Source organism: Cygnus atratus, chromosome 1 (assembly GCF_013377495.2).
Source record: "Cygnus atratus isolate AKBS03 ecotype Queensland, Australia chromosome 1, CAtr_DNAZoo_HiC_assembly, whole genome shotgun sequence".
NCBI classification, from domain to species: Eukaryota; Metazoa; Chordata; class Aves; order Anseriformes; family Anatidae; genus Cygnus; species Cygnus atratus.
Genome location: NC_066362.1, coordinates 17,632,084 through 17,659,518, shown reverse-complemented (window position 1 = coordinate 17,659,518; position 27,435 = coordinate 17,632,084).

Here is a 27,435-nt window from a genome sequence, read left to right as displayed (position 1 = left end):
TGAGGAACTTTTTAAAAGAGCTGCATATTCATCATCACAAATGAAACTTCACATTTTTCTGGCTGTGGAGACAGTAATTATAGGTTTGCACTTCTAATTGAAGCATTGATGAACATGTCCCACACTGCAGCAAATATAAAATAATTGTTAGGCAGACTATGTGGCTTTCTGGGGAGGAAAAAAAGGAAGAAAAAAAGAAAAAAAAAGAAAAAAAAGAAAAAAAAAAGAGAGAAATTGAAAGCAGCAGCATGAATCCTGATAATGACTACCCCAATGGCTTATTTCCTAGTATCATTTACTGCCAGGAGAAATTAAACCAGTGGGGGCAGGATATTTTTGCAGAAAATGACAAGCTTCTGGTTCTCCCTTAAGTATCAGTGCACCTGACTCCTGAAGGCCATTTTCAACCACCCTATTCACAGGGCAGTTATGACCACTCCTGAAAGTAAGTCAAAGGGGGCAAAAGCAAAATACCTTTTTCGTCTCTGGCCAATGAGTCTCCAAAGAACCATTGTACAGATGAATAACTTCCTGTATCTTGGAAAGACAAATCTAAGTTTGCCACTTAATGCACACATAAAAACTTTGGTCCGTGGTTGATTTCTCCCTTTCTCCTCTCCTGGCTCACTAATATCTAGCTACTTTTTATTTGTTCCTCAGTCAGAGGCGCTTGACAGCAGCATACTTGAAGCTAACAACAGAGAGGTGGCTAAATGAAACAACTTCCCCACGCTTCTTTTGAGACTACCACTGGATCCTCAAGTCATCTTAACCAAAGTACTGCACTGTACACTTTGAATAACAGAAATAGAGTCCACCAGTCTCTGGAGTTACTAAACTCTCAATATCAGTTTAAATTAATGAGATCGTTGTAGCTTATACAAAACAATGACAACTTAAATGGAAATCAAAATTCCAGGCTTGGATTTTGTTAATTACAGAAAAAAGCTGGAAAGTTAGGAACAGTATATGGCTACCTAAAATTTTGTTTACATTTCATCCAAATAGTCTGATTTATGGATTACTGTCAAAAAAACTAATTGCAGAGAATAAAAATATTTAAGTACGTTTTGAGGTGAGACTAACTAAAAATATTTGGAATTCTAAGGGGAAAAGGTATGTGTTATTTTCTGAATTTCTCCAGTGTTCAAAATTAGAAGCTTATTTTTTAATACTCTTCATGCAAAACAATTTTATAAAAAAAGAAACCTGATACTTAAGTATCCTGAATCTGACAAACCAGTTAATTGAAGAACAAAAACTAAAATATATATAGCAAGAAAGTCCTCTCTTAATAAAGAGAAGGAATTGAGAGATATCCTTGACACTAAGCACACTTTTAGATTGTTTACAATAAAGGCTCCTGTATTACTGAAGACTAGCATCACAAATCTTCAGGATGTACTTTAAACCACTTAGATTGAACCTCCTGTGCTCAGCTGCTTGGCATTTCTGAACTAGCTAATTAATACCAATATTTAACACAGAAGCAGGTGGGAAGACTAATGACTAATTTCTTCTCTCTTCCAACTCAACAACCACCACTTTCAAAAATACAGTTCTTACCACTGCCTGCTGATTCAATTTCTTGTAAGCCTCACTGCTCCGATGCGGGGCTGCAATAAGTGAACAGCTGGATGCAGCATTCTACTGCAAGTGGAACAGCTTCGTTTCTGCAACAAGTGTCTAGTCTTAATGTGCTTGAGCTACCTCCCCTGGATGGGTCAAGCACTGTGAACTCCTCTAGCATGAGGACCAAGAGCACCTGTTCTGCAATTTCAGTTTGACTGCTGAACTAAGTAAGCACCAGCTGAAGAGGCAGAGAAAAAGAAGGTATGCATTTTTTTTAAACTTTTTTTGTTGTTGTTAGACCTAAAAGAATCTATTGAGACCTTTTAAGTACATTATTTTTATTACAGCCAAAACTGTTTAGCAAAATTCCTAGAATCATTAAAGTTGGAAAAGACCTCCAAGATCATCTGGTCCAACCGTCTCCCTACACCCACTAAACCATGTCCCTAAGCGCCAGGTCCAACCTTTCCTTAAACACTCCCAGAGACGGTGACTCCACCACCTCCCTGGGCAACACGTTTTAATGCCTGACTGCTCTTTCTGAGAAGAAAGGTCTCCTGATTTCTAACCTAAATCTCTCCTGGCGCAACTCGAGGGCATTCCCTCTAATCCTATCGCTAGTTATCTGCAAGAGGAAGCTGACCCCCAGCTCCCCACAACTTCCTTAGGATCTGTGTTCCAGGCCCTTCAACTTGAAGCCCTTCTCTGGACATGTTCCAGGGTCTTAATGTCTTTCTTGTAGTGAGACGCCCAAAACTGAACACAGTACTCAAGGTGCAGCCTCACCAGAGCAGAGCACAGGGGAACGATCACCTCCGTGGTCCTGCTGGCTACACTATGCCTGATACAAGCCAGGATGCTGTTGGCCTTCTTGGCCACCTGGGCACACTGATGGCTCATGTTCAGACGAGCATTGATCAGCACTCCCAGATCGTTTTCCTCTGCACAGCTTTCAAGCCACTTTCCCACAGGCCTGTAGTGCTGCATGGTCTTGTTGTGATCAAAGTGCAGGACCCAGCACTTAGCCATGTTGAACCTCATCCCATTGGCCTCTGCCCATTGATCCAACCTGACCAGGTCCCTTTGCAGGGCCTTCCTACCCTCTGGTAGATCGACACTTCCCCCCAGCTTGGTGTCATCTGCAAACTTACTGAGGGTGCACTCAATGCCCTCATCCAAATCATCAGTAAAGATATTAAAGAGGATGGGCCCTAACACCAACCTCTGGGGAACACCATTGGTGACCAGTCACCAGCTGGATTTCACTCCATTCACCACCACTCTCTGAGCCCAGGCATCCAGCCAGTTTTTAACCCAGCAAAGCATGTACCTGTCCAAGCCATGGGCTGCCAGCTTTTCCAGGAGAATACTGTGGGAGACCATGTCAAAGGCCTTGCTGAAGTCTAGGTAGACTATGTCAACTGGCTTTCCCTCGTCCACCAGGTGGGTCACCCAGTCATAGAAGGAGATGAGGTCAGGCAGGACTTGCCTTTCATGAACCCATGCTGGCTGGGCATGATCCCCTGGTTGTCCCACACATGCTGTGTGATTACATTCAAGATGACTTGTTCCATCATCTTTCTTGTCACTGAGGTCAGGCTGACAGGCCAGTAATTCCTCAGGTCCTCCTTACGACCCTTCTTATAGATGGGTGTCACATTAGCAAGTCTCCAGTCATCTGGGACCTCTCCAGATGACTGTGAACACTGATAGATGGTGGAAAGCAGCTCAGCAATCACTTCCTCCAGTTCCCTCAGCACCCTTGGGTGGATTCCATCTGGCCCCATGGACTTGTGACAGTCCAGGTGGAGCAGCAGGTCTCTAACTGTTTCCACCTGAATGGTGGGGGGGTTTCTTCTGTTCCCCATCCCACACTTCCAGGTCGGGAGACTGAGTACTCCGAGGATACGTGGTCTGACTAACATAGACAGATGTAAAGAAGGCATTAAGAATCACAGCCTTTTCCTTATCCTCAGTAGCCACGTTCCCCCCTGCAAACAGTTGTAGCTGTTACAAATAGCATTTCTGTCAGCCTAATATGCCCTCACAGTAAAATTCTGAGTATCAAACTTATGAACTGCATACATGGAAAAGGTTGGTGGAATATAAATGGGAATTTTAGCAGTAGCTAAGATCACAGAGAATGGAAATGCTGAAAGTTTAACAAAAAGAAATGTTGATTGATAAAGAATAAGTTTTCTGCTTTCATACATGAATTCATCTGTGTGGTCAGTTCGCACCATCTTTGAAATGAATTAGGTCTTTCCTTACTTAGGCCTCTTAGAAAGCTGAGCTTAGTGGCTTTACATCTATAAGAGGCAAGAATCTGGAGGCAAGTAATTAATAATAATAATAAAAATTAAAAAATTACAAGGCTTTCGCTTTTCAGTCACCAAATATCTATGCATATTCAGTTACCCTTGCTTTTGAATGCCATGTAAAACAGGTCAATTTTCAAGTCCATCATATGTTGGTTTTACATTAGTACAGCTGGGTGGTGGAAAGAGATTGAAAAGATGGAGCATTTGTTTAAAAATGTCAGTTTAATAAAAGGAGATTCTTTTACTAACAAGGAGCATGAATTTGTGAGCCCAAATTTTTGCAGAACAGGTTATTTAGGCAGGAAGCTAAATGACAAGGTAGTGAATTTAGTTCTGCACAAGACAGTTCCAAATTCATCTTTTCCCCTCAGTGACCATTGTGGCCTCATGCAAAGATCAATTTCAGGAGTAAAGCTTAGTGAGTATAGTGTGTATAATTTTTTCAATTGTTCTAACATCCCCTAGTAAAGCAACAAAACTTCTTGCTAAAAAGTGGCAGGTTTTTGGTCCTTAAAAGTTTAATGCAGAGTGACATATTGCTACTGAATAGGGTTCTAGTTCTGAAAGCTTGTTATTTATTACTACTATCTGTTATTTGTCAACCTCAAGTGAAAAATGTCAAGGCTCAGTTGATTCCTCAGCTGTCATTAACCAATGGAAATGAGATGTATCACAGAGCAGAAAGATTCACAACACAGTGTTTCCTGCATACTTAGGACAGTAAAGATCATATATGTTTTTAACTAATCATTTAAAAATAAGATGGTTTTAGAAAAAAAAAAATAATTGCAGGATTCCATTAATATGATATCTATCCATAGTATGGTACAGGATAAGAATGCAAAATTGGAGTCCGTTAAGGGCAGGTATGTTGGACTCTTCCATTTTCTGTCAAAATAGTATCAGTTTTCCTCTGACTGTGAAGCTGTCTCTTTAGAGATGGATAACTCAGTCCATTGCATTATAATTCAGTATCTACTCATAATAATTATTTATTAAAATCTGAAGTGTAGCAGTAAAAATGGCTAGTTAATGATAATTTATGAGACAGATTTATAGCCCAATCCTACAGTCAATATTCAGCCCCATCCCATGGACTATTTTATACTGATTGGTTTTGTCCAACTTGCAATAGTCTTTGAGTTAGTTTTTGCACCTTTAATTCCCAGAGACTAGTTTCCTGGAGCTTGTTCATTGTCTCCTCTTATACAACATACAAATTATGTATGGTCACAGTGCTGCACTTCTTCCATTTCTTGGTGTTGATATTAATTCTTCAGCTACAGAGCTTTGGAATTGCAAGTCAGACACAACAGTCACTCAAAAGACCTCTGAAGACCTCTAATTAATCTGTACCTGTAGGCAAATAGTAAAAAAATACCGTGACATGATGTCTTTTCCAGAATTTCTTGTTATTATTTTGCCATAGTCTTACTTCTGTTTGTTGTTCTGCTCCACTGCTATCATTAAAACATTTTAAGATGAATAAAAATGTTTTTTTCTTTTATTTAGCAGAAAAAATTCATGTTAAAAAAAAAAAAGTAAAAAAAGTTTAAAAACTGCTGTTGATATCTGATGAAGTCTTGTAGGGTTTTTCAGCCTGCAGCCATAAATGACTGCATTCCAGAACAATAATTTTTCACATTTGTGGAAAACTTAAGTTAGTCACCTAAGAATCGTTAAAGGAATTGAACAGAAACAATGACTAACCACTTCAAAAATGTTACGGAGCTGTAAACTGTGACACATAGTCATAGCAATTGTCCAGTGAGTGAATATGCTACGTGACTAAAAGAAAGGATATCAGTGCTTTCTTTCTTTCTGTTGTTCCTTAGTTGGGCTGCTAGCAATCCACAATGAAGAACAGTCTCATCTGGAAAATGGAAACGCAATTTTTTATGAAGCTGCACACTAGCATATTTGGTATATGTGTGATGTATTCAAGCAAAAGACAAAACTACTTCTGATGGGACAGGACTTCAGCTAGAGTTTTTAAGTTGGGTTTCATTAGAACATAAACTAATACATTTAACTTTGTAAAATAACAGGAAATCCAGAGAGATAAACACAGAAATAAAGCTAGTTTATAAATCAGCACATCTCTATCTCCCACGTAACCTTACAGAACAACATTCTTCAGAATTGCACTCAGATAACAACAATCTCTACATTCCCCTCCAGGATTTCCAGAAGGGCGTTTCTTTCCTACTCTTTGGAAGTGTGACTCCTTTTTCCTTGAAGGGCTCCCCATCCACCCCAGGAGCTTCCTATCCTACTCTGCCCTCAGCATACAGAGGTCTAGATACTGAGAAAATGCTCAGAGTGCACTTACCCTGAGTGTTAAAACTAAATATTTTATTTATCTATTTACTTAAAATCTGTACTGTTTATCTTACAAATAAGATACACTTTATCTGATTAAAAAGAACAAATGAAATACCACGGTTGAATGGATTACACCTATACCTTTTTAACCTGACAAAGATTCCTCTCTTTTGTTTAACTGAATCCTGCTAGAAGCTGTAGCATGTTCCAACAAGCCATGGATATCTATCAGTTAACAGATCACTAGGTCAGGATGTTGCCAAATACAAAATTAAACTGCACTTACACTTTTATTAATATGCTTACTCAGAAAAGATAAAAAATAACTTTTGTAGTTAAATAACATTCTCTATAGCAGGTCTATGTATAGCTTTATGTTATGAGTATAACTTGGCTTATAAATCCTGGACTATCAGTTGTCTTCCTCAAGTAAATGGTATACAGTACAATCTAAATATATGGGGCTTATTATTGAGTGAACCAGCTTGGAAAATTCTGCAGATGGAAGATGGTAGTTCTATAGCAATTCTCTGATTATTATCTGCCAAGCCATCTATCCTCTGCAAATAATGTTAACAGAGTACACCAGATCAGAGATATGCAGAAGCTGCCAGTTCTATTTTGTAGTAACATTTGAGACTTTGACATTTGTTTAATTACACATTGGAATAAAAACAAGATTTAAAAAGTATTTATGTGAAAATGAAATCTCAAATTATAGATGTCACCATGATATTTTTACTTGGTAAAAGCATATACATATCCTTATGGCTTGAGCACAGTCTTTAGAGAGACTCATAGTCATGACATTTGGGTGCTGATTCAGAGGCAATTTTCCACACGTCAACTTATCCTGACAAGACTGGTAACTTCAGTTAAGATCGCCCATGTCGAACAACACAACCTTTACCATTAGGTTGCAGAGCACTTAAGCATCTTGTGCTATTTCAGCAAAGTCAGACTTCCTAGCAAAAGTGAAAAATTACTGAAGCTCAAACACTTAGAAACCAATCTTACTGCACATTTAGATGACATTTTAATCAGTTCTAATTGTCCTATTTCAGTTGGAGATACACTTATCATCCAGTCAGAAATAAGCTCAAACCCATACGAGTTCACTGAAACTTTATAAATAATATTAAATCTTTCTGTTCTTCTTGTACAGTCATTTTTATTGCCTCTAGTGCAAGGACAAGAACAGCACAGATGTTGGTGGCTCCCGATATGTAGACTGCCCCTTCAGAATAACAAGTATCAATTAGAGCACCACTCCAGTTGCCAACTTGCAGTAGAAATTTGAAATGACACAGATCAGCCCCACAATTCATTGACCAACATTACTGTTAGTTTCTTGCAGAGTGGGAGTAGATGAGTCAAAAGCACTGTGAGTGCAGATGACTGCATATTGAGTTGTAAACATAGCTTGAATTAACCTTTATTAATCCTTTTCTCCCATTTCACTTTAGTAGACTCAAGTTAGTCAAAGATTAGAGGTTATGGAAGAACCTTTTTTTTAAGGGACTGCTGCTTTTCGATTAGTCAGATTATTAAAATAAAACAATCCCTACATGGAGCAGAAGGCACTGACAGTAAGATCACAAGAGATATTGGATTGCGTAGGAGTCTACCGTCAATGGGGAAACAGGCAACTTAATTACTTGTTAGTGATCTAAAGGAAAAAATTATGCTAAACAAATCACATAAATAAACAAAACAAAAGGAGAAGCTTTCACTAGCTATTACGGAAAGATAAAACATTTTTCAGCTGATCATTCAACCACAGAGTAGAGGCAACAGTTTTGATTATGATAATAGGAGAAACAAATTCATGAGCAAAGCTATCCTTGTAGCCATTAAAAGCTACTGTACACTTAGCCAAATGAAAATAAAATATTTCTTCTGTGGATGTCCTATTGCACCTAATTCTTTTTGCTTCCTGGATATGTTGTCTTTCATTTTGTATGCCATAAATGAATCACACATTTATGAAGTTAGCAGGACAATTTTATGTTTGTTAGATAGTTTCAGAAATGAGCATTATGGGGATCTTTGAAATTTCTTCTTCATTTGAGCCAGCCACTTGCAGAAACAATTGATCTTGCAATTAGACCTCATCTAACAATTGCCATATTATTAAGGATTAGTAGTTTTCTTCTTGGAAACTAAAGAATGTGAAAGATAGGATTTGCTATATGTGATTAGACAGTTGAACTGTCACAGCAGTTATTTTACTTCTTAAGTTCCATGATTTAATAAGCTTTACTGGAAAAGCCCCTTTAACATGCACTGAGTGAGTTATGTGATAATATTTATGTTGATAGGTGAAGAAGTTCTGACCCATGCAATGATCAGATGACAATTTAGACTGGAGATAATTCTGTCATTGGAAAGTCTTGCTATTTATCAAATGATCATCTGTTCTAAAAAGTACAACAGAGAGAACCACTGTATATATATCGATATGAATCTTTCTTCAATAGCATGTCTTCTGGATGTATGAATCTGCCTTTAATAGTATGTCTTCTGAATGTCTTAAGTTGTTTATTAGTTTGCTAAGCATTCTTCATTCATCATTCACAACATGCTATTTGACTTAACACACAGCTTACAAACTCAAGTTACCTTTAAATACAAGAAAGAAATGTTTCTGAGATTACTTGTGGTGTTCAAAGGTTTTGCAGTGCTGAGCCAGACTGAAATCTGCAGGGGCAATGTTTCTGTCTGAACTACCTCACTACTAACAGATAAGTAGAATACAGGTTGACTGATGTCCTGGAGATTAGAGAGTCAGCATGTGATAGTATGACAGTGTGAATTATAATAAGGAAAAATACACAAAATATTTTCTTTGATTTATTTTCTCCTTAGTCTTGGTGTCCTTCTGCTATCATTACAACAATCTGAAAGAAGTTTGTCAAATTCTGAGTTCCAGAAACCTTATGTATATATATAGAGAGAGATTTGTTAACATTTAATCAGATAAGGCCTTCAGAGATCACTTTTGTCTTCAAGCATCTGCCCATAGTGCATGGGCTGACCAGGATTTCCTTACTGTTATTTTTCCCAGGAGCCAAATATTACAACTGAGTTATCTTGCTGCTGCTGCCAGCAAACTGCTTTGCTGTCGTGCACAGCTTGCTACACCCAAATAAGAGAGTGAGAGAAAAGAGTGTGACTGGAATACAGGCAAGAAAGGACTAATAAAAACTCATACTTTCAAGCTGTGTGCTATAACCTCATATTGTAAAGTAACTGCGCTGATCTTTTACATCATACACAGTTTTCAGAAGTGTAAAGAGACTCATTTTACATCTCAATGACCTAGTTTTCCAGAAGGAAGGACCTCATATCATTATGCATAACCCAGCAGTTTTGAAACCAGCTGTAGAAGAGAAATTCAGAGTAATGAGGAAAGGAAGGACTACAGGGATTCAAGAGTTAGTACATTGGTGAAAATGCAACTAAATACGCCTGCAGGCAGTGGCAGTTCTAATGCTTTTGCAGGAGTAAATTAAAACTCAGAGGCAAAGGATAAAAAGTTCTGGTGGGTGTTAACCCCCTTTTTTCCAAGTAAGACTGCCCCTGCCCGCTGTGCAATAGGAGATAGAATGAGATGGCCAAAGCATTGTGAAAAATATTTTTTCATCCTCTAGCTAATTTTTCATAGCAGAAAAAAATTAAACAGCAGTACTGTTACTCTCAAAAGACACAAAGATATACATATTTATAAATATGATTTCCCAAGTAACTTTTGACTTCTGAATTCTCCAGTTCCCCTGCAAATGTATAGTTATCTCCTTCTGAGAAAACAAAAACCCACCTTATAATACCATCGCAGCTTTAAGAAGGAAGTTCTATTTACCATTTCCTTGTCAAGAGAAGATGTGGAACATTTCCCTGACTTGCTGTCTTTCTGCTGTCCCACTTTGATCCTTCCATTCTTCTCCTGAGTGAGGATTATGAATTCACCTAGGTAAGCAGTGTTCCTTAGTATGAATTTCCTTTGATTATTTTTCCAGAAAAAAAAAAAAAAAGCAAGCTGAGACACCAAAGAAAAGACAACCAATAATGTATTTAAATTTGAGCCAAGTTAATAAATGCTGAAAAAAACCCAACCCCAAACCAAAACCCAACCCTGTACACACACCCCAAAAAAACCAAACCAAAACAAAAAAACCTTAGGCAAAGCAGAACTCTCTGTAATTTAGCAATTAAACATTATTTTGAATCCAAAACCATATTTTGAAAAGATCCATTTTGTGCATTAAGTGCTCCTTTTGTGCATTTGTGCTCCTTATCTTTAATGTCAAGGGCTGAGTGTAAACACTGTGTGAGATGCCTGGTACTGGATGTCTTTTGCCTATAACAAGTACAGTTTTTGCAGCCTTTTTGTATGTTAGCATTATTTTGAATGGGAATGCTTGTGTTAGGACAAGAATCAGCCCTTAAATATTTATTAAACTCTGTTCAGATGTCTTAAACATACATTGTATATTTTATTTAAATATATTACAGAACTGTAAGCTTTCTCTGCAGCCTTTGCATTTCAATTTTTCACACATTTTCTTTCTCATTTTGATTCAATATCCAGTGAAGCCTCATCTTCTTGGTAGATTGCCACAGGGTACCAGGTTTGTATGTAACATCAGACTATTCCAGAGTAATAAACACAGGTGGGGTTAGGGAAAGTCTTTTTCTTCCTTTTCTCCAAATAAAAGTACATTCCATTGATCATGTGCTGTAAGTAGGCACTTCAGGGCTAAGCAATGATTTCAGCAGAAAAATAGATAGACAGAAAAGCAAAAGATCAAGAGAAGCTCAATTAAAGATGAATAGTACCTGTTCTTCTGTTAAGATCACTGTCACTAATATGACAATCAAAAAACAGCAACACATTGTCAGTGGTAGATAAGAGCTGGAAAAAACTCTTACAATCTGTTACTCATGGCACAATGTCCACTTTTCCTCCCACTTCATCTTTTTCATTAAACAAATTGCCAGAAGCCCCAAACTCTAGATATAAAGAGTTTTCCTGAAGCCTTCAAAATAGGGCATTTGTAAAGAATTGCAAATTTAGGGAGGTCTTTTTTGTTTGTTTGTTTGTCTGTTTTTCTTCAATAAGGAACGTTTTACTTATCCATCATAAGACTCCTAGTCCCTTTATTATTGTTGTTGTTGCTTTATGTTTTTGGAAAGGTCCCTTACAGTCTGATGTGCTAAACTTCAAGGAACTGTAGTTTTGCATACTGACTATGTATGACTACTGCATTGAATCTTTAATGCTCAGATTTATGTCATGATTTATGTCAGATTTATGACACTCAGTATCATGTCATCTTTGTGAAAGCAGCAGTTGTCTCAGTGGTTAGCAGAAAGGTGGAAAACGTTGAATCCTTTTTTGGGTGGCAGGGAGGGGAATTGTCAAATATTTAGATCATGATAATAATTCTTGTGGAAGTGTTGCTTATAATTCTATGCTATTCTGTTTTCTGTATGTTTATGGATACTCTGGCCATCTCTATAAATTCTCAGTTTTTGAATTATTTCAGTTTTGTCTTTTGACATTCTTGTGTTTTTCTGTCTAATAAGTATGAAGACAAATGTCTTATCAGCTTTTGAGTGGATCATTTTTATCAGGCACTCCCTGTTTGTCATGCTATGTGCACAGCCCAGAGACAGTGCTTAGGACCAGGTCAGCCAATCGTCCATATCACTTATCTGCAGGTGTATCTCTATGGCCAGCTTTGACTGTGAACAACTGTTGTTCCCAAGAAGTCTTTAATGAGATCTTGTCATCAGCCTGCTATGTATATGCAATAAAGCAACCTAAAATTCCCTCATGACAATGCTTCAGTTTCCTATAATGAATTTCCTGTAATGCACGGATTTCCTGTAATGGCTTGGATGGATCCTGCTGCAAGGGCAGATGTGAAAGCAACAAGCAGGCAGCCTCAGATGAAGGCTGAATTTAGTCTGCCTAGCGCAGAAAATATGGGTGTTACATGCTAGATCATACACTGTGAACAGCTTGGGCCATAAAAGAGCCCCAAAGCCTGTCAAGCCAGGCAAAAATGCCTCTGCTTCCAGTCTAGATCTTTTAATAGATCGACAGAAAGTATGGTTTTTTTTTTGGTTTTTTTTTTGTCATTTTTCCTCTACTTGCTTCAGATTACTCATTGCCAGTCTAAGTAAACCAACGGCAATGATAAATTTTTCCTTTTTTGTGCGTGTGTTCAGAGAGAAAAGAGGACAAGTTTGAAATTTTCTGTATAGATAATACTAGTAATTTTCAGAAAATCTTTAGCTCATTGCTCCATCAGTCTACATGAAATGTATGCTTAATAGTCAGAAAGAACATGAAACAATACAGTTTGGCACAAGTCACTTAAACAAGCTTAGGCTTTGAAAAATGAGGTGCTGTAAACCCTAAAATCCTAAATCCTTTTTTTTTGTGTGTGTGTATTTTGTATGAAACCATCAGAAATACTTCTTTTTTAAATAATAAAATATCTAAAATAGTTTTCACAGGTTATGTTATGAGAAGAGTCACACTTGAAAAGTGCAGCTGTATAGAAATTAGACTTTAAAAAGCTCTTTCAGTGCTCATATTATTTTTGACTTTTCCAAACTACTTACTTATTATCAGTTTTACTGAGCCAGAAATAAAAAGAACAAAATATTTTGACTGCATTTGGACAGAAAATCTCATTATGCTGCTTACTAAAATGTTGGACTTGGACTCTACATTTAGTTTGCTGCATATGTTAAAATATAAAATAAAATAGGAAAGAGTTGTATTTTTTCTCTTTTTCCCAAGTTTTTCTCCCTCCATTTAAGCATTCTAATTTAAAACTGATTCAGGAATTGCATGCATTTCAGCAGTAACAATGCAAAATAATCATTTTTATAGCTATAGGGAAAACAATAAAAAACAAACCAAAAAAAAAACAGGAAATGCTTTACATATCTCTGTTCAAAATGAGACTTGCAAGTACAAATAAAGTTAGGTGAATGCTCGTAAGAGTCCTAGTAAAAAACATAATCCACTGCCAGAGAAAAATCTCTACAAAACTCATAAATAGGGAGGATGATTTTGAAATAAAAAAATCAATTGAAAATCTTTTCCTCAAGCAATAGAAACCAAAACACAAAATCAACCAAATATCCATCTGTCTGTCTGTCTATCTATCTATCTATCTATCTAAAAATCTTCAGTCATTATTGGAGTGGTAAGGAAACAAAATTTTAGAAAGCTGAAGTGCTTTAGACCTTCTAAGAAGAAGAAGTGATATAATATAGTCTGAGATAAGCTGCTTCAAAAGGGAGCGTAGCATTCTTTAAATAAAGTAGTAGTAGATTAATAAGTATATACAAAATTTGCATATGAAAGACTGACTTCTTTAAAGTAATTTTATTACTTTGTGAGTTACAGAAGGTAATGACATCAATTGATGACACCAAGCTGAGCGGTGCAGTCGATACAATAGAGGGACGGGATGCCATCCAGAGGGACCTGGACAGGCTGCAGAAGTGGGCCCATGAGAACTTAATGAGGTTCAACAGGGCCAAGTGCAAGGTGTTGCACTTGGGCTGGCGTAATCCCACATATTTATATAGACTGGGAGAAGAAGAACTTGAGAGCAGCCCTGCGGAGAAGGACTTGGGGGTCCTGATGGATGAGAAGCTGGACATGAGCCGGCAGTGCGTGCTTGCAGCCTGGAAGGCCAGCCATGTCCTGGGCTGCATTAAATAAGGGGGTAGCCAGCAGGGAGAGGGAGGTGATTGTCCCCCTCTACTCTGCTCTTGTGAGACTCCACCTGGATGGAATACTGCATGCAGGCTGGAGCCCTCAGCACACGAAGGATGTGGAGCTCTTGGAATGGATCCAGAAGAGGGCCACTAAGATGATCAGGGAGCTGTAGCTCTCCTGTGCAGAAAGGTTAAGGGAACTGGGCTTGTTTAGCCTGGAGAAGAGAAGGCTTTGGGGAGACCTCATTGTGGCCTTCCAGTACTTGAAGGGAGGGTATAAACAGGAGGGGGAATGCCTGTTTACGTATGTTAATAGTGATAGAACAAGGGGGAATGGTTTTAAACTAAGACAGGGGAGATTTAGGTTGGAAATTAGGAGAAAGTTTTTCACTCAGAGGGTGGTAAGGTACTGGAATGGGTTGCACAGGAAGGTTGTGGATGCCCCGTCCCTGGAGGCATTCAAGGCCAGGCTTGATATGACAATGGGCAGCCTGCTCTAGTGGTTGGCAACCCTGCCTAGAGCAGGGGGGTTGAAACTACATGAACTTTAAGGTCCTTTTCTACCCATGGCATAGTATCATTCAATGATAAGGCAGACGCTCTGAAAATTTCTCAGATCGTTTTTAAAAGGTGATATTCAAAAGGTAGAGGCATTTTTTACTGCAGAAGACCTTTTTAACTGCAAAGTTGCAAGGGCATATATGGGTTCAATAGATGTGTATCCTTTGTGTGACTAACACTGAGGTAATCCTACAGCTGTCTGTCAGTAACGCAAAGTCAGAAGGGTTAAACATATCCAGTAATTACTAACAGTGGTAACGGATTTATTTGCATGGGGAGAGTTCAGTCTTGATGCCACTTGTTACATAGGCCCAAGCAAACCAAAGCAAGGTTATGGTGAATAATGGACTAATGGCTATAAAGGGAAGCCCTGTACAGGGTGTTGGGAACACTCCTGGGATGAGCCAGTGAAACGCACTGAATGCTCTTTAAAAAATGTAAAAAAAAAAAAATTGCCCTCCCACAAATTTCTTTACCTTGCTTTGTGTTTACCATTTTATTTTTTTTTTCACTCGTTCTGAAAGGACATAAATATGAGTAGAGAAATGTGTTGTAGCATTTATGCTTTGGTATTTCTTGCCAGAAGGTGAACTTCTGGACAGTCCTTTCATAAACATCTAGGGGATCACAAGTACTTTGAGACCATACTACATGTCCAAATGGAAGCAGAGACGTTGCTTCTATTAAAATAGAAGATCATCAGGCAGAACTCAGATCAAAAGTTACCTTGTGATTTAGCAGGCCTGGCACTGTTTCTTTCTGTATATAGAAGTTCATAACACAATGCCTGGGGCAGTATTTTCTAAAGGATATTTTCTTTTTGAAGGCAAATTGTAACTCAGGTCTGATCACTTCAATTAATCAGAAATCTCTCATCATTTTTTTTTTAATCATAAAAACAATAATTTTACTCTTTTGTGATGTGGCTGTGTCACAATCCTGTAAAAGTTCCTATAGTTTGCATTGGATAGGCTATTCTTAACTTTACATGTCAAATGAAATTGAGAATGTGGTGTGCCTCGTAAATGTTTTCCCACTTTCAAAAGGTGGCTATGTTCATTTGGGTAAATATTCTATATTCAAGGTGTGTACATCACTTTGGCATGCTCACTGAAGAAAGGTGATATGTTAATGTGATATTTAATATTGTTCTAAATAATATAAGTAATCTCGGGGCGGGGGGGGAGGAAGGAAAGAAAAGTGACTTAATTTAAGTAGTGAGTGATGGCAGTGCATGATGATATAATAATTAATTTCCTGACTGGTAAAAACAAATCAATGTGTAATTTTAGATACTATTCTTTAAGAGCAGGAGATATTTAAAGCTTGATCTTAGTCACGTAATGTAGGCAAAATTCTTACTGACTTTATATATAGTTACCATGAAAGAATTACAGCACTGTCCCTAACTAGAAAGAAGGTGTTTGAAAATTTCATATCAAAAAGAATCACCTCAGTGACTACTTTCATCTGTAAAATTAGTATACTTTCTGTAAATGACAAAGATATGCCTAATTCAAGGACTCCCCTAGAACTTTTGTGGCATTTAAGAAAACACTGTTGCTTTCTTTGTTTAGAGACTAACCAATTACTGTAAGAGCCTCACCTGTCTTTGAGTGCATCTGTCTGCTTTTGGAGGCAGGATAAATGTGCTTCAATTCATCTGATATTAACTCTTCCTACTTCTGACAGCACACATTTAATTTCCTCCTGAAATACCTAGGAAATTTCCCCATTGCACGTACTAATCTTACCTCTTTGGTGATGTAATTCATTAGAGAGGCAAGACACTGGGTGGTACAGGTTACTTGGGATGGGGTAGGATTGGAATTAATTCCATTATTGTGGTTTAATGCCTTACTACACTCCAAAATCTTGGCCTTGGCTAGAAGACCTACTTGAAAAGCCACTTAAAAAAATGTTCTTAGATTGCTTATAAAACCTGTTTTTAAATTTAGGGTGATTAGTAGCATGCCTCAAAGCAAACCCAAATGCTTTATTTCAAGCCCTGAGAGAATTAAATCCATTTTGTTTCTTTTCCAGGCTAGTAACTCATTCTTTCAGCTGAGAGAGTGGAATTTGGCCTCCCTTTCCCCCAGAAGGTTTGCTTTGCTGCAGAGCTGTTTGTCTCAGCCCTGGTAAAGTGAATCATAAAAACAGCTTCTTAATTAGCTGTAGGATAAATCTCCAAGAGAACTCTAGGATATGTGAGTAGAAAAATCTCTGAGCAAACAACCTGGATTAACTAAAGTTGAAAATACAGTCTGGTGCTTAAAAACTAATACAAAACGACTGGCTGATTAACTGGCAAAGCAGATGTCTCAGGTGAGTAATAGTATAAACCATCTACCATCTGACAAACAAGATGACTATGCTTTGTAGATAAATTGACACATATCCAGAATACTAATCCACGTCTGCTGGTTTAATTGATTAATGATAAAACATAATTCTAAATGTAAATAGTGCATAGTTAAATCTAGTCTGAGATACTGGCATCCAGGTATGAAGAAGCCAATACTTAAGCTCCCCCTGAAGTTTGTGCCATGCAAAATACGACTCCTGCAGTGAGTGTGCAGATTAAGGGAGGCTGGAAATGAAATCTACTCGCTGATGGTAACAGTCAGGTTAATTATCGTCACCCCTACTAACTTTCAGCATGGGTTGCCACTGGCAAATGGAAAAGAGAGATATGGCCAAGAGTAAAAAGGAACAGGATCCTTAACTAGACTGCAGCAGAGTATGGTTTCCATAGCTTAATATTTACCTTGGTAATGCAGTCACACTCATTCTACTTCAAAATAAATGTTTTATAGTTATATGACAGATCATTACTGGCAACAATTGGAAATTTCATATACAACTTTGGAATAGCTTCTATTTTTCAATGGGAAGTGATTCCTTCTGTACAGTTATTAATGCCTGGCTGTTTGTCATTACATAAACAGGTGGAGTTGACGAATATGCAAGAAGAGAGAATGAAACTGCCCATTTCTCCTCAATATGGCCTCCTGCTGCCCTGTCCACCTGCTTGGAATTTACTTCCAGAATGCAGCATTTTTCACCATTTGCTCAAATGCTTTCTAAGGGGAGACTCCATCCTGACCACAATTTGTTTTCCAGAGAATGCAGAATAGGTATCCCCAAGCACATTTTGCCATTCTTTATTACTATAATTGTTATTAATATAAAGTATACTCCAACTGCACAGAGTAGCGTAGAGTTGAACCCCACTAATAAACACCATCAGTTAAAGTGTCACAAAAAGAATGCATTTTTTTTTCAATGTAGGAAAATCTAAACTGAAACAGCTTTGACTAAGAACTAGAGTGTGTAACCTTTTTGCTGTCAAATTTTTGACTAGCTGGATAGGTACTTTCAAATCAAGGAAGCTTCATGGGTGAGTAAAATGGGACTATGCATCTGAAGTAATATCGAATCAACCTGAATGAAGGCTGTACAATGTAGTCCTAAAATAGCATGACAGAAAGAGAGTTAAATTAGATTGAGGCACAATGCATAGCTAAAATGACCCAATTTAAATTTTTATCATAAGACCACAGAGTATTTGGATTTCCACAGTTGCTGACTTCTTAAATTAGAACATTTAACTTGCAATCTTGTAAATCATGACAAGGTAGCATGGCAAATGCTGCGTGACAGTAGAAATTGAATTATATATATGTATGTTTCAAAGAAGGTGACATGGATCTACAGCACCTGTGCTGTTCAGACTGACACAAAATTTGGCACAGTAGAAGGTTTTGAATTTACGGAATCATTCAGTAGGTCATTGTGTGTAACACACGGCTCAAAGTTGATCTACATATAATGGGCCATCCAAGAACATCTCTAGTTGACTCTTCAATACCTCCAGTGGCAGAGATTCTTGAACATCTCAAAAGATGCGTTTAATAATGCCAAAGTTTTAATGGAAATACAGACTATAAAGACTGGGTTAGAGTGGGGAAACAGAAATTGGTACAGGGGAAATAAAAAGACATCAAATCAAAGTTTACTACACGTCTATCTCACTGAGTTGCTTCTGCTTTTGTATCATATTGTAAGTAACTTTTCACCTGGAATCTGTCCGTAGCATGATTCCTCATCTCTGTATATTGATTCCTCATACCAGTGTCCACTGTTATTGCTAGCAGCTTCATCCTAGCAGAGATGAAAACCCTCAGAGAACATCTGAGTACGTCAAAAGCACCAGCACAACTGATGCAGACACATCTGTGCTGTCCCAATGGCTATGCCCAGTTTCCAGAAGTCCATGACTGATAGTGAAGAATTTTCAGGATATGGAAGCCTTTAATTCAGTACTCCATAAATGATGCACACTTCAATTGACATTACATCATCACTGCAAGACATTATTGCAATAACATCAGTCAATCTTGGTGTGCTTTCTATACACTATAAAAGTACATAAATGCTACATTTATACAAGTAATATGCTGTAAAAATCACAATCTATAATACTTTTTAAGTTTTATGTAGTTGGAAATTGTTCCTAATTGTTCTAATATTTCATATTGGATTTAAATGAGGCTAATTAGGGGAACAGGACCTAGGACCATCGAAATCTGCAACACAGTACTGTAACAGCTAGATCACAATTACACTTCTCTTACCTTTTCCTGTCTCTATGGCTCTTGTATTCATGGCTGCCAGTGTCCCAGTTTTAACAGCAGACCTGGACCATATTTGTAGCTAAAGAATATATCTGTGTGATGGTCAGGGGATTTTGTTTACAGGTACCAGCTCCAAGAGGTTATGAATGATCTAGAACCAGTTTCCTACTTACAAGTACTAAACAAAGCTAGGGCTGCTATAGAGTGCTTGTTGAAATCAGATTGCTTCAGTAGTTGATGGAAAAACATCTTTTTGAAAATTTATTCATTTATTTCATAGCTTATGATTAGGTGACTGACTAGAATTAGATCCTCTTGTGTGAAATAAAGACTGAAAAATTCTGGAGGAAAAAAATGCACTTGTGCAAAATGTGGTCAAGAAATAAAATCTCAGTATAGTCCACAAATACAATTCTATAATTTTGTTTTGGATTAGTATTCAGAAAATGTTATCACAGCAATATATTTCATGTTTAGGTCAGAAATTTTGCTTATCTAAATGTCTGAATTTGGTGAAGAAAAAGATAGCTGTCTTTTTCCGGACAGGACTGGTCAGGACTGGCAATGATGTATGGAAATAAGAACTAGAGGAAAAGTGAAAATCTTGAGGGAAAGGGTCAATGATGAGCAGCAAATGTGCAAGTTTATAAAGCAGATTAATAAATCATTTAGAGTTGGAAGTGAGGAAATAAGGTTTGGAGGTTACTAAGAAGTCTGCTGCAGTGTGGTGTCATCCTTGGTGAAATAATTGTGGTGAACCACAGAAATAAGATTTGAACCATCCTATGAGATAATCCTTTGAGACTCATGGCAACCTGCAAAGATCCAACTCAGTATTAAATCAAAGCTGCAACAATGTTCTGAGTTCATTCATGAAATATAAGTGAAATAGTTCAATATTTATGAATTAATATTTTTGAACACTATTTTCTTAGAGGAGGTAGTAATTTATTATCTGTCTTAATTCAGGATGAAAATATATATGAAAAAAGTAAAATATTTCTTACAGGCTCTGTAACTTTAAATCCACGTCTTCAGTTATGATCCTCATTAGACGTGGAAGGCATACGAAGTTAGATGCCAAGTGAAAGAGGCTCATTTCTGGGGAATGGGTGGGTCATTTTTAATGAACATGTAATAGTACAATTAAGGTAGCAGGTTACATTGAACTTGTAAGTAGCTGCAGGGATTCAGCAATATGGGAACAGACCTTACAGAGCTAATGGAGAATAGTCATAGAAGGTGCCATTATCCTGCTTTCGGATAATTTGTGAAAAGCCTATGTCTAGGGCCTGGATGAGGAATTTTGCATTTGCACAAGTGTTCGGAATGTTTAGATTTGTACTCAAACTTTGCCACTGCCAGCAGTCTCTATTTAGAGCTGTACGTAGTTCTGCCACCTGCAGTTGTGACATTCCAACTGGTGTTGTAATCTTCAGAACTAAAACTACACAAGGGAGAAGAAAGTAGCAGATGGAGTCACGTCATTTACACTGAATACTGCAGGAAAGGCAGCCAGATCACAGCAGATCAGGGGAAAAAATCCATTTTTGTCACTATGCAGCAGAAGAAAAAATAAATCACAGATAGAAAGGGATTAATTTCTAAGGGACCAGCTATTAAATGTAGCATGGAAATTGGACTCTATCAGAAGTTTGCTGAATTTAACTTGACAAACCATATGCAACAGTGAATTATTACTTGAAACTCATAACCCAAGGCAGCAACACAGGAATAGAAAAAGTAGAAATTAATTAATCGGCAATCTAAGCTGAGAGCAATATTCACTTTTAGATGTCCGGTGAACAGAAGTAAGGACACCAAAAGGACTTACATAAATTGTAGGTCACTGGAGATAACAGCACTCAAATCTGTGAAGGTCTCAGTGTTAAATGCAAAAGTGGTGTAACAAGATAAATAACAAGTGTTTAATGATACCAGAAAAACAATAATAACCTGCAATCAGATGGATAATAAATTATGGACAGATGGTAGTTGGAATCTACAAATATTTCACTGTCCCATCTGCCTTCACCCATTGGTATCATTTTAAATTGGATTCCAAAAAAGATGCTTTTATCTCCCCTCTCCCCTTTTCTTTTTCAAAATTCATTATTAGCATCATGTTGCATGAATTTGTTTCACAGTTTTTTATGATACATCACCAACATGTCTTTGTATTGTGAATTTGCAGCACTGGAAAAAAGCCAGGGTAATTTCAGGATGCACATTTCTGTATTAAAAAAAATAATAATAAATAAAAAATAAAAAAATATATCATAAAATGAAACTTCCTCTGTAAAGAGCATTTGTATTGCAGAAAACATACTGGAAGTTTCACCTCAGCCAAAAAATGGTATGACTTTGAAAGTAAAGTAGATTTTCCTGTTTAATAAATATATTGCACAAACATAGTAGGTACCTTGACAAACAAATAACATTCAAGGACAAAGTGTATGTTCACACACATTTAACGATGTTGTCAAAATTACCAATAGATATTTAGCTTCATGTGTCATGGATGGAGAACAGAAAGTTTTCTGACTTGTGGTTAAGCCACAGTTTCTCTCTCAAAAGACCTAAACAAAATGTGGCCTTTTTTATTATTAATTTAAATCCTCTTTTTAATGTTTTTATATGCATTGTTTTTTCTCAGCTTGAGGATACTGAAAAGTCTCTCTTAACCTTAAAAAAAAAAAAAAAAAAAAAAAAGGACGGGGGGGGAGAAAACACTTTCTAAAAGTTTGTACCAAGGGGGGTAAAACAGTAGGAGAGGACACTTTCTTTGTAACACCACTCTCCCTAGCATGCAAGAGGGGAAGAAAAGAAAGTGAGAACTTCAACACATTTGAAGCGGACATTCCATCAAAGACACCTGCAGTTCCTCGGACACAACCATTCATCACCACCATCCTACTAGAGGAGAAGAAAGGTTTTATAAGCAACTTAATGAGCTTAATTCCCAAATCTGACAGAGCTTAGCCCCAGGTAGCTGAGCTTTGAGATAGCGTTTTCACATGTAACATTTTTTTGAAATTCTATCTTTTTGTAAAGTGTAGGTGGGGACTGGGAAAGGGAATTGGGAGGGCATCTATTGTGTTCCTGTAGTATTCAAGGATAGCAGATAAAATTAAGGGTCAGCTTTCTCTGATTTATACATTCATACCAAACTAATATGCTAATATCTTATTTAAATCAAGACATATACATTTGCATACTGTAGTGTTTTCATATCCCACTGGATCTTCACTGCCTCAAAGTTTTGTGTTATTCTTGTGCTTCAGTTTCAAGCGCTTTTTAACCTCTGGAAGAATTTATTATGTGCCTTTCAGAGGGATAGGCAAAAAAAAGTTAGTTTATTATAACACATATTAAAGAATTACTAACCTTTCACATGTGAAAATGGAAGGCAAGGGAAGGGAAGGGAAGGGAAGGGAAGGGAAAGGAAGGGAAGGGAAGGGAAGGCAAGGCAAGGCAAGGCAAGGCAAGGCAAGGCAAGGCAAGGCAAGGGAAAATGGTATTCAGTTAGGGATACTTTGAAAGAAATCCAGATATCTTTCCACAAACATCTATCCAAAATTCACAAGATGCAACTCTAAAAAAAATGAGTCCTTCATGAAGAAGTAGCCTACTTGAAAAGATAGAGTTGCCAGAAACATAAAATGAACTAGATCCCGGAAGGTAAGATGACTTGGGAATAGCTACAAACCATTGAAAACTCAAAGAGAAGATTTAACAGAACATGTCAGTCTTTCTCCTTACCATCTTGTTTAATGTCCAGCTATTAAATCTTAATAATGCTGATCTTACTTATATGATGAACATTTCCTTGAAACATTTTCCCATCTTTGCTGTAGGTCTAATTTTTTATGAAGACAAACATCATTCACTACTTTGTTACTGACACATCCCTTTTGTCACTGACTCTTCTGCCATAGGAAGATCTCTGATCACTTTTTTAGACTGAGAAAAATATTTTAAATTATATTTTTTTCTGATTTAATTTATAGGCTAGAATCCCTGTTCTATATAGATTATCTTCATATAAGTCCTGTTTAAAGTTCATATTTTATATCAAGAGGGACAAATTAAACCTTCTCTGACCTCTAGTTCAAAAAAATATATTTTTAAAAATAAGCTTGGTGATGCATTTTGTTTATTTATTTACCTTACCATCAATGATTTAGAGGGACCTTTATTCTTCTGATTTAAAGCTGCCAGATTAATAGTTATTGCACACATGATGTTTTGACATTTTTTCTAGTTCTATGTTTCAGATAAAGTGGTGAAAAATTTGCTTAAATTCTGTGGAATGATATGTTGCAAATACAATAATTCATCTTTTCTCATTTTGCCTGCTGCAACATTGTAACAAATGAAGTTTTCATTGTTGGTGTTGTTTTGTTTTGTTAACTGTGGAAACAGGCAGAGACAGAATGAGATTTTAGTTGCATTTATGCACCTTCCAATCCTTGGCCTTCTGACACTCTAGAATTTGAACACGTATGAGAAGTCAGTTCATTGATTAATACCATGCATTCATATCTTTAGTCTGTTTCATGTTAAAAAAATAAAATATGCCTGATACATAATACTTCTGTGTTTAGAAATGATTTATTATTTTTTTTTAACCCATACTGGTCTTCTGGGCTTTAATTTACATTAGAAATAACAATCAATCCTCATTCTCTGTATAAGAAAAGATAAACTAAACTTCCTCTTGCAATGCGTTAAACAAGGTTAAGTTATTTCCTATGGATATTTTAAAGAACAGTTTCCTCATTCTTTCCAGACTTTTCCAGGATGACGAGAAGAATACCACATAATGCGATCCTTATCAAGTAAATGTTAAATTCCCCTTCCAATTTACAAAAGAAAAAGTAGTCAAGATAATCAACTCACAGCATAATTTTTGTGCAATACACAGCTAAGCTTGTAGATACCTGGTCAGAGAATGTGATGAATGGAAAACATATAACTGAACTATTCTATATACTTCTATATAAACAGGTTTGAAAATTGATCAGGAAGATTCATGGAAGAAAAGTCCATAATGTATTACTAGAAGCTGAAATGGAGATATAATCTTCAGATAGGATTATAAATGGAGGAGAAGGCCTACAGGAGGAGATTGCACTCTGTCTTGACCTGTTCTTAAACTTGTTCTACACACGGTATCAGTGATCACTGTCAGATGAGAGACAAGGCTAAATGGATACCTGGGCAGATGTAGAGGACTGTTCTCTTCATCAGTATTTACCCTGTCCAGAGGACTGTTCTCTCTGTGAATTTACATTGCAGACAAGGTAAAAGCCAAAGCAGTAAGTAGCTGCTTATGTCATGAGACCTGGAATGAGCACTGACGTGGTAGTACCAGGATGCTCAATTGTTCATTAGTGTGTTCCTTACTGTTTTCCAAACCCCAACCTCCTGATGGCAGGAACAAGCTTGATTTGCATAATATGGTCATAACAACAGGTCTGGTTTACTGTCCTGCTCCAGCTGCATAGAATAGCTCAGTTTGAAGGGGCCTACAAAGATCATCAAGTCCAACTGCCTGACCACTTCAGGACTAAACAAAAGTTAAAGCATATTATTGAGGGCATTATCCAAATGCCTCTTGAACACTGACAGGATGGGGCATAAACCACCTCTTTTGGAAGGCTGTTCCAGTTTCTGACAAACTTCACAGTAAAGAAATTTTTCCTAATGTCCATTCTGAATCTCACTTGGTGCAGCTTTGTGCCATTTCTGTGCATCCTATCATTAGTAACCAGGGAGAAGAGACTGGCACCTCTCTCTCCACCTTTCCTCCTCAGGAAGTTATAGTGGGTAATGAGGTTGTGTCTTAGCCTTCTTTTCTCCAAACTAGGAAACCTAAGTGTCCTCAGCCTCTCCTCATAGGACATGCCTTCCAGCCCTTTTACCAGCTTTGTTGCCCTCCTCTAGATGTATTCAAGTATCTTAACGTCCTTTTCAAGTTGTGAAGCCCAGAACTGCACACAATATTCAAGGTGAAGCTACACCAATGCTAAATATAGTGGGAAAACCACCTATTTTGGCTGTTTGGCTAAGCTGTGTTTAACGCACCCCAAAATGCAGTTTGCCCTTTTGACTGCCATGGCACCCTGCCGACAAACACTGAGCCTACTGTAGACCAGCATGCTCATATCTCTTTCTGCTGAGCTGCTTTCTAGCCACTTATCTCCCAGTCTGTACCTCTGTCCAGCATTATTCTGGTGCAGCACCTGGAATTTACCTTTGTTAAACTGCATGATGCTGCTAATCTCCTAATGCTCCAATCTATTTAGATTACTCTGCAAGCCTCTCATCCTTCCAGAGAATCAACTGCATCCCCCAGTTTAGCATCATCAGCAAATTTGCTAAGGACACATTCCAATCCTGTGTCCAGATCATTGATAAACATGTTGAACAGTACTGGCCCTAGAACTGAGTCCTGGGGAACACGGCTAGTAACTGTCTGCCAGCCACATATAAGCCCATTCATTACAACACTTTGAACATCATGCCAGTTCATCACCCAGTGTAGTGTGTACCTGTTCATCTCACAGTTGGAAAATTTGTCCAGAAGGATGCTGTGAAGGACAGGATCAAAGGCCTTACCAAAATTACTTATTTACTTACTTACTTACTCACACCTAGAGTATTGTGTCCAGTTCTGGGCTCCCCAGTACAAGAGGGACATAGAATTACTGGAGTGAGTTCAGAGAAGGGCTACTGAGATGATTAGAGTACCAGAGCACCTGTCATATGAGGACAGGCTGAAAGAACTGGGCCTGTTTAGCCTGGAAAAGAGAAGACTGAGGAGAGACCTCATTAATGTATATAAATATCTGGGGGGAGGGTGTCGAGAGGATGGAGCCGGTATCTTTTCAGTTACGCCCAGCGAGAGGATGAGAGGCAATGGGCACAAACTGAAGTACAGGAGGTTCTGGCTGAATATAAGAGGGCACTTCTTTACTGTGAGGGTGACAGAGCACTGGAACAGGTTGCCCAGAGAGGTTGTGGAGTCTCCTTTTCTGGAGATATTCAAAAGCCGCCTGGAAGCCATTCTGTGCAATGTCCTCTAGGTGATCCTGCTTGGGAGGGGGGTTGGACTAGGTGATCTTAGAGGTCCCTTCCAAACCAGACCATTCTGTGATTCTGTGAAAATACAGAAATATTACATCCACCACCTTCCCTTCATCCACCAAGTGGATGACCTTTTCATAACAAGAGATCAAATTAGAATTATAGAATCATAGAATGGCTCAGCTTGAAAGGGACCTTAAAGATCATCTAACTCCACCCCCCCTGCCATGGGCAGGGATAGCACCCACTAGATCAGGTTGTCCAAGGCCCCATCCAACCTGGCCTTGAACAGCTCCAGGGATGGGGCATCCACAGCTTCTCTGGGTAACCTGTCCCAGTGTTTCATCACACTCTGAGTGAAGAATTTCCTCCTAACATCTCAGCTAAATCTCCCCTCTTTTAGTTTAAAACCATTTCCCCTTGTGCTGTCATTATCTGCCTGAATAAAAAGTTGCTTTCCATCTTTTTTTATAAGCGCCCTTTAAGTAATGAAATGCTGAAATGAGATCTCCCTTCACTTCTCCAGGCTGAACATCCCCAGCTCTCTCAGCCTGTATTCATAGGAGAGGTGCTCCAGCCCTCTGATCATCTTTGTGGCCCTCCTCTGGACCTGCTCTACACAGCTCTACATCTTTCTTGTGCTAGAAACCACAGACCTGGATGCTGGACTCCAAGTGGGGCCTCACAAGGTCAGAGTAGAGGGGCACAATGCCCTCCCTCGACCTGCTGGCCACTCCTCTTGATGCGGCCCACGTTGCAGTTCACCTTCTGGGCTGCAAACGCACACTGCTGTGTCATGTCAAGTTTTTCTTCCACCAGAACCAACTAAGACCTTCTCTGCAGGACTGCTCTCGATGAGTTCTTCACCCAGTCTGTACTCATGTTTGGGATTGTCCCAACACAGGTGCAGCACCTTGCACTTGGCCTTGCTGAACCTCATTAGGTACACATAAGCCCACTTCTCAAGTTTGTTCAGATCCCTTTGGATGGCTTCCCTTCCTTCTGGTGTAACAACCTCACCACTCAGCTTGGTGTTATCTGCAAACTTGCTGAGGGTTTATTCAATGCCACTGTCTATGTCATTGATAAAGATATTGAAAAGCACCGGTCCCAAGGCAAACCCCTGAGGGACACCGCTTGTCACTGGTCTCCACTTGGTCACAGAACCATTGACCACT